We start from the raw sequence: 5996 nt of genomic DNA, 5'->3' as shown, positions 1-5996 counted from the left end.
ACACCTGGCTAATTTTTGTATTTTTAGTAGAGATGGGGTTTCACCATGTTGGCCAGGCTGGTCTCGAACTCCTGACCTCAGGTGATCCACCCGCCATGGCCTCCCAAAGTACTGGGATTACAGGAGTGAGCCACCATGCCCAGCTGACATGGCATTTTAGATTACTTTGGTATAAGTAATCTAGAGATTATTTAAAGTATGCATAGATTATATGCAAATACCACACCATTTTATTTAATTAATTTATTTATTTATTCATTTATTTTGGAGACAGAGTTTTGCTCTTGTTGCTCAGGCTGGAGTGCAATGGCATGATCTTGGCTCACAGCAACCTCTGCCTTCCACGTTCAAGCGATTCTCCTGCCTCAGCCTCCTGAGTAGAGGGGATTACAGGCATGTGCCACCATGCCCGGCTAATTTTTATATTTTTAGTAGAGACGGGGTTTCGCCATGTTGGTCAGGCTGGTCTCAAACTCCTGACCCCAGGTGATCTGCCCGCCATGGCCTCCCAAAATGCTGGAATTACAGACATAAGCCACTGCGCCCGGCCTATTTTTATTTTTTTTGAGACGGAGTCTCGCTCTGTTGCCCAGGCTAGAGTGCAATGGCTCAATGTCGGCTCACTGCAACCTCTGCCTCCTGGGTTCAAGCGATTCTCCTACCTCAGCCTCCCGAGTAGCTAGGACTATAGGCACATGACACTATATCCAACTAATTTTTGTATTTTTAGTAGAGATAGGGTTTCACCATGTTAGCCAGGATGGTCTTGATCTCTTGACCCAGTGATCTGCCTGCCTCAACCTCACAAAGTGCTGGGATTACAGGCATGAGCCACTGCGCCCAGCTATCACACCATTTTATGTAAGGGACTTGAGCATCTGCAGATTTTGGGGTCCTGAAACCAGTTCCATGAAGGGACACCTATAACATGTCACACATCAGGTCATTGTGACAACAGGCTTTGATGGGCCCAGAACATATTGGACCTGGATTCATATCACTAGCAGCACGATAGGCAGTGCCTGGGAATGGACCCTAAGCCCCAGGGGGCTAGGTGCATCAGGTAGGACAGAAACGGTACAGGGACTGCCTGGAAATCGCACTTGGGTCGTAATCCTAGAATTGCCAACTGTGATGGCCTGAGAAATTGCTCCCTGTCTGTGCCTCAGTTCCCCCACGAGTCTGTGTGTGGACACCACTGTGGGGGAGGGGCAGGAAATCTCCCCACCCTGTCACTCACACCCTCTGCTCCACCTGGCTTTCCTCAAGTGCCCCTCCCCTAACTCAACATCCCCAAGAGGCCACCTCCTGGCCAGATAAGGATGAAGTTGACTGGTCCTGGACAGTGGACCCTCTCCTCAGCCCCACAGCTCCCGGGCAAAGCACCTGCAGCTGGCACCACATGCTCCCTGGGTGTTCTTAGCAGGCTGTCTGCTGCCCTAGCTTGCTGGGAAGGGGAGCCTGTTTGCACAGGACTGTTCGGCTCCCCGGTGAGTTACCTGTGCATGTGCCCCCTCCTGTTTACACTGAGTTGAAGGAGTATAGTGTATGTTTCTACTCAATACATGCACGCGCAAACAGAAGCAGGGATGAGGAGGCAAGCCACACACACCCTCTCACCGCCACCCTACACCGCCAAAACAGCCAGAGGGGACAGCAGCCTCTTCAAGCCCTAGCTCTGCTATCTTCCACTAGGTGGCACCCCCTAACTCCGAGTGCCAAGGGGAGAGGAAATTCCCAAAAGGGGAGCCAACGTCGCTACAAATGAGCAGGAAAAAGTGGCTGGGAGAGGCGGAAGTTAGCTCCTCCCACCCCCTACAAGAGGAAGTAAGGAGGAGCCAGACCAGGTTCTGTCACCACTCCCAAGTCCCTACTACCTTCGAGAAGCCAAGGTCTCAGGTCCCGTTCGCAGGCCCTCGGAGCTCCCAGCCCGGGGTCGCGCGCCCCTCTGGCTCCAGGCCGCCGCGGGGACCACCCAGCACCACAACGAGAGGGGAAGAAGCCGGCACCTACCGATAGGGGTAGATCTGGCTCAAGAATGGCGTGGTCCCTGCTTTGGGGGAAAGGGCTTCTGCTTCCAGGAATGCTAGGGAGGGAGAGCCCCCTTCTAACGGGGGTCACTGCAATTACTGCTTCCTCTCCCCCATAGAACTCCCTCCAGTGTATAGGAACCCCCAAAGGAGTTTCAATAAACGGGTATTCTGTTATCTCCGGCTGATACTCCAGGGGGACCTCAAGCCCACATGGCCCTGGCCGGACCCCTGGGTAGGAGCAGGCGAGAGGTCTGCGCGGCCGCCCTCCTACCTGCGTTCGGGTCCGCAGTCCCTGGGTAGCAGCAGCCAGCCAGGCAGCTCGCAGACTACAAACCCCAGCGCGATGACCCGCCCACCTCAGCTTCCATTGGGTGGGATCCGGGATGCCACGCTCCCATTGGCTACTTGTCGACGTGGAGGCGGGGCCAGCCTGGAATGCTGTGTTTCTTTTCTGCTCAAATCACTCACCTCCCGACTTCCTTTCGCCCCACACCCCATTTCTAGGGATCATGTGATTGGAGAATCATGTGACGCCGGGCCAGCCTCAACAGGGCAGCCGGTGCTCGCCTTGCTGCCTTCCCACACCGATCCTGCAGCCGCCTGGGGGAGTTTCCTAGAGATGATAGCGCGTGTGTGGGGCATTGGGAATATTTGTGCTCCCATTTCTGTTTTTTAGAGTGATGGTTGCCCAAGCGGATCATAGCTTACTACAGCCTGCAACTCCTGATCCCAAAGCGATCTTCCTATTGCAGCCCGTCAAGGCGCTGGGATTACAGGCGTGAGCTACCGGGCTGGCTCGCTCGCTCCTATCCTATACTGCGCTGCCCTGCCCTGTCCCGTCCTGCCCTATTCTGCAAACTCGGATGACATGCTAGGCAGGCCCCAGAGGGAGTTGAAGGATGGATTTGAAGACAAAGATAAACAGCCCCCAAATCCTTTCCTCAAGGTGCTCAGCGGGGCAGGAGCGGGGGGCAGGGGTTGGTAGGAGACAGGCTCAAGCTGGATCTAATTTAAGATACAACGTTGTGCGCAGGTGCCAGGTGTAGGGAGTAGGTTGGCTCCAGGTGAGGAAAAAGCAGGGGTTTTGTTATTGTTGTTTGAGATAGAGTCTAGCTCTGTCGCCCAGGCTGGAGTGCAGTGGCGCGATCTCCGCTCACTGCAATCTCCGCTTCCGGGCAAGCTATTCTGCCTCAGGCTCCGGAATAGCTGGGATTACAGGCGCCTACCACCACGCCCAGCTTGCTTATTGATTGATTGATTGGTATTTTTAGTAGAGACAGGGTTTCACTGTGTTGGCCATAGCTGGTCTCGAACTTCTGACCTCATGATCCACCCGCCTCGGCCTCCCAAAGTGCTGGGATTACAAGCCTGAGCCACCGCGCCAGGCCGGAAGAAGAGATTTAATTCCACTTTAGGATCATCTCCTTGAGCTGAGTCTGGGAAGATTTTAACGGGCAGGTGGAGGGAGAGAATTTTGGAAGAGCCCTGGGAAACCAGATGGGAAGGGCAGGCTTGGCAGGGATTGAGTGCCACGTTCAATGCCAGTGGGCTTGAGGCGCTGCTGGGTGCCTGGCACAGGTTAGAGTGCAGCGGGGGCTGTCAAAGGGGAAGTGGCTTCCTAGTCTCCATGGTCCTGCCTTCGAGGAATTGATACGAGGGAGTGAGGAGAGAAAATGTACCACAGAACAGATTAGCCAGAGACAAGAGTCAGGCTGCTCCGTGCCAAAGGGCCTGGGCCAATCAGAGATGGGTGATGGGAGATGGGCCAGGAGAGAGGAGAGCACCAGGGAAAGCCTGTGCTGGAGGAAAGGCCAGTGTCTGCACAGGGGATGGAGACTGCTGTAGCCTGAGCAAGGAACTGGAGCTGAGGGTGAGGCAGGGGCAGAGGCACAGCTAGCCAAGCTCCAGGCGGCAGGAGTCTGAGCAGGGAAAGGGGGCCGAGCTGTGGAGTCATGTGGCAGGGATTCTAAGCCTAGAGCTAGAATGGATCTAGACGGCAGATAAGACACCTGGCCTGCTGAGGACCTAGGACTAGTCTGTGCCCTGGTGACACATTTGTGCTGATTTTCCTTACTGTGTATCTTGAGACAAGGGAGTATAGTTTATGCTTCTGTTGAAATACACACACACGAAACTTTCATGAAATAGTAGGTGAATCAATCAATGAACCTATTAATTATAACCTCCCAGAACCAGAAAAAAATACAGGTAGAAAAAAAAAAAGGTTGGGCTCAGTGGCTCACACCTGTAATCCCAGCACTTTGGGAGGCTGAGGCGGATGGAACACAAGGTCAGGAGTTCGAGACCTGTCTGGCCAACATAGTGGAACCCCACCTCTACTAAAAATACAAAAAATTAGCTGGACATGGTGTCAGGCGCCTATAATCCAGCTACTTGGGAAGCTGAGGCAGGAGAATTGCATGAACCCGGGAGGCCGAGGTTGCAGTGAGCCGAGATTGTGCCACTGCACTCCAGCCTGGGCAACAGTGCAAGACTGTCTCAAAAATAAATAAATAAATAAATAAACACCTAAACTGACTGAAACAAATATTACAAAGTCTAATCGTTAAAGTAGTGATTCTTGAGCAGCAGCGATTTTACTGACCAGGGACATTTGGGAGTGTCTGGAGACAAGCTGGGTTGTCACAAGCGATTTTACTGACCAGGGACATTTGGGAGTGTCTGGAGACAAGCTGGGTTGTCACAACAGGGTGGAGGGGCACTGGCATCTGGTGGGTAGGGCCAGCAATCCCGTAAACATCACTCAACACAGAACAATCCCCCACAACAAAGAAGTACCCTGCTCGAAAGGTGAATAGTGCTGAGACTCAAAAACCTACTTCACAAACATTTTTTTCTCTCTCATTTTTATTTTATTTTATTTTTTAACATCGGAGGGGTAAGGTACCATGATAACAAGGTCTGTAATCCCTACTCGGGAGGCAGGAGAATCGCTTGAACCCAGGAGGTGGAGGTTGCAGTGAGCTGAGATCATGCCACTGCACTCCAGCCTGGGAAACAGAGCCAGACTCTGTCTCAAACAACAACAACAAAAAATAAAGATAAATAAAGTGTACAACTGAGTGGTGTTTAGTGTCTTCAGTTATGCAGCATTGCTGCAATCAGTTTAAGACCATTTCCATCACCGCAAAAGGCAGCCTTGTACCGTTTAGCCATCACTATTCCCCTCACCCTCCCTAACTCTAGACAACCAGGGATCTACTCTCTACCTCTAAAGGTTTGCCTATTTTGGACATTCCATATAAATGAAATTTTATAATATGTGATCTGCAACTGGCTTCTTTCACTTAGCATAATGTTTTCAGAGCTTATCACGTAGCATGTATCAGTATCTCATTTCTTTTTTTTTTTTTAAAGATAAAAAAAAAAAAAAAAATAATAATAAAAATGAAGGAGAGGAAGAAAGAGGAAGAGGAAGAGGGAGAGAGAACGGAAGTGTTGCTTTATTGCCCGAGGTAGAATGCAGTCTAAAAATGGGTATTGAAAACCTCTTTTATGCTTAATAATGGAAACAGGAAAAAAAATTTTTTTTAATGAGGGAAGAAAATATCAAACAAGCAGCCAACCAAAATTTCATTTAAACCTGTGAGTAGGTGTGATGTGGTGCTGATAAGAGTGTGTATTTTGTGTATTTAAAGTGGAGAGTTCTATAAATGTTTATTAAGTTTACTTGTTCCGGATCTGAGTTCAAGTCCTGGATATCCTTGTTAATTTTCTGTCTCATTGATCTGTCTAATATTAATGTTGAAGTCTCCCATTATTATTGTGTGGGAGTCTAAGTCTCTTTATAAGTCATTAAGAGCTTGTCTTATGTATCTGCGTGCTCCTATATTAGGTGCATGAGTCCTGTTGTTACTTTGATCCTTTTACCATTATGTAATGTCCTTCTTTGTTTCTTTTAGTCTTTGTTACTATTAAAGTCTATTTTGTCAGAGACGAAAG

At 50.1% G+C, this 5996-nt stretch overlaps 1 protein-coding gene across 3 annotated transcripts in view; it reads right to left on the bottom strand.

Annotated features, from left to right (window-relative positions):
• GRN (granulin precursor) overlaps nucleotides 1-2557 on the bottom strand; it is a 7852-nt gene extending 5295 nt beyond the window's left edge. For 2 of the 3 annotated variants that reach the window (XM_017516088.2, XM_017516090.1), the window contains exon 1: nucleotides 2305-2557. The gene's annotated coding sequence lies outside the window, so the exon portion shown is untranslated. Of the gene's footprint in view, nucleotides 1-2013; nucleotides 2051-2304 lie in introns of those variants that run through there. The other variant, XM_017516089.2, reaches the window with a different exon arrangement.
• Between the last annotated feature and the right edge of the window lie 3439 nt (nucleotides 2558-5996).

Source organism: Cebus imitator, unplaced genomic scaffold, assembly GCF_001604975.1.
Source record: "Cebus imitator isolate Cc_AM_T3 unplaced genomic scaffold, Cebus_imitator-1.0 Scaffold573, whole genome shotgun sequence".
In the NCBI taxonomy this organism is placed as follows: Eukaryota; Metazoa; Chordata; class Mammalia; order Primates; family Cebidae; genus Cebus; species Cebus imitator.
The sequence above is the reverse complement of the archived record's forward strand: the minus strand, read 5'-3'. Positions and strand labels throughout refer to the sequence as shown.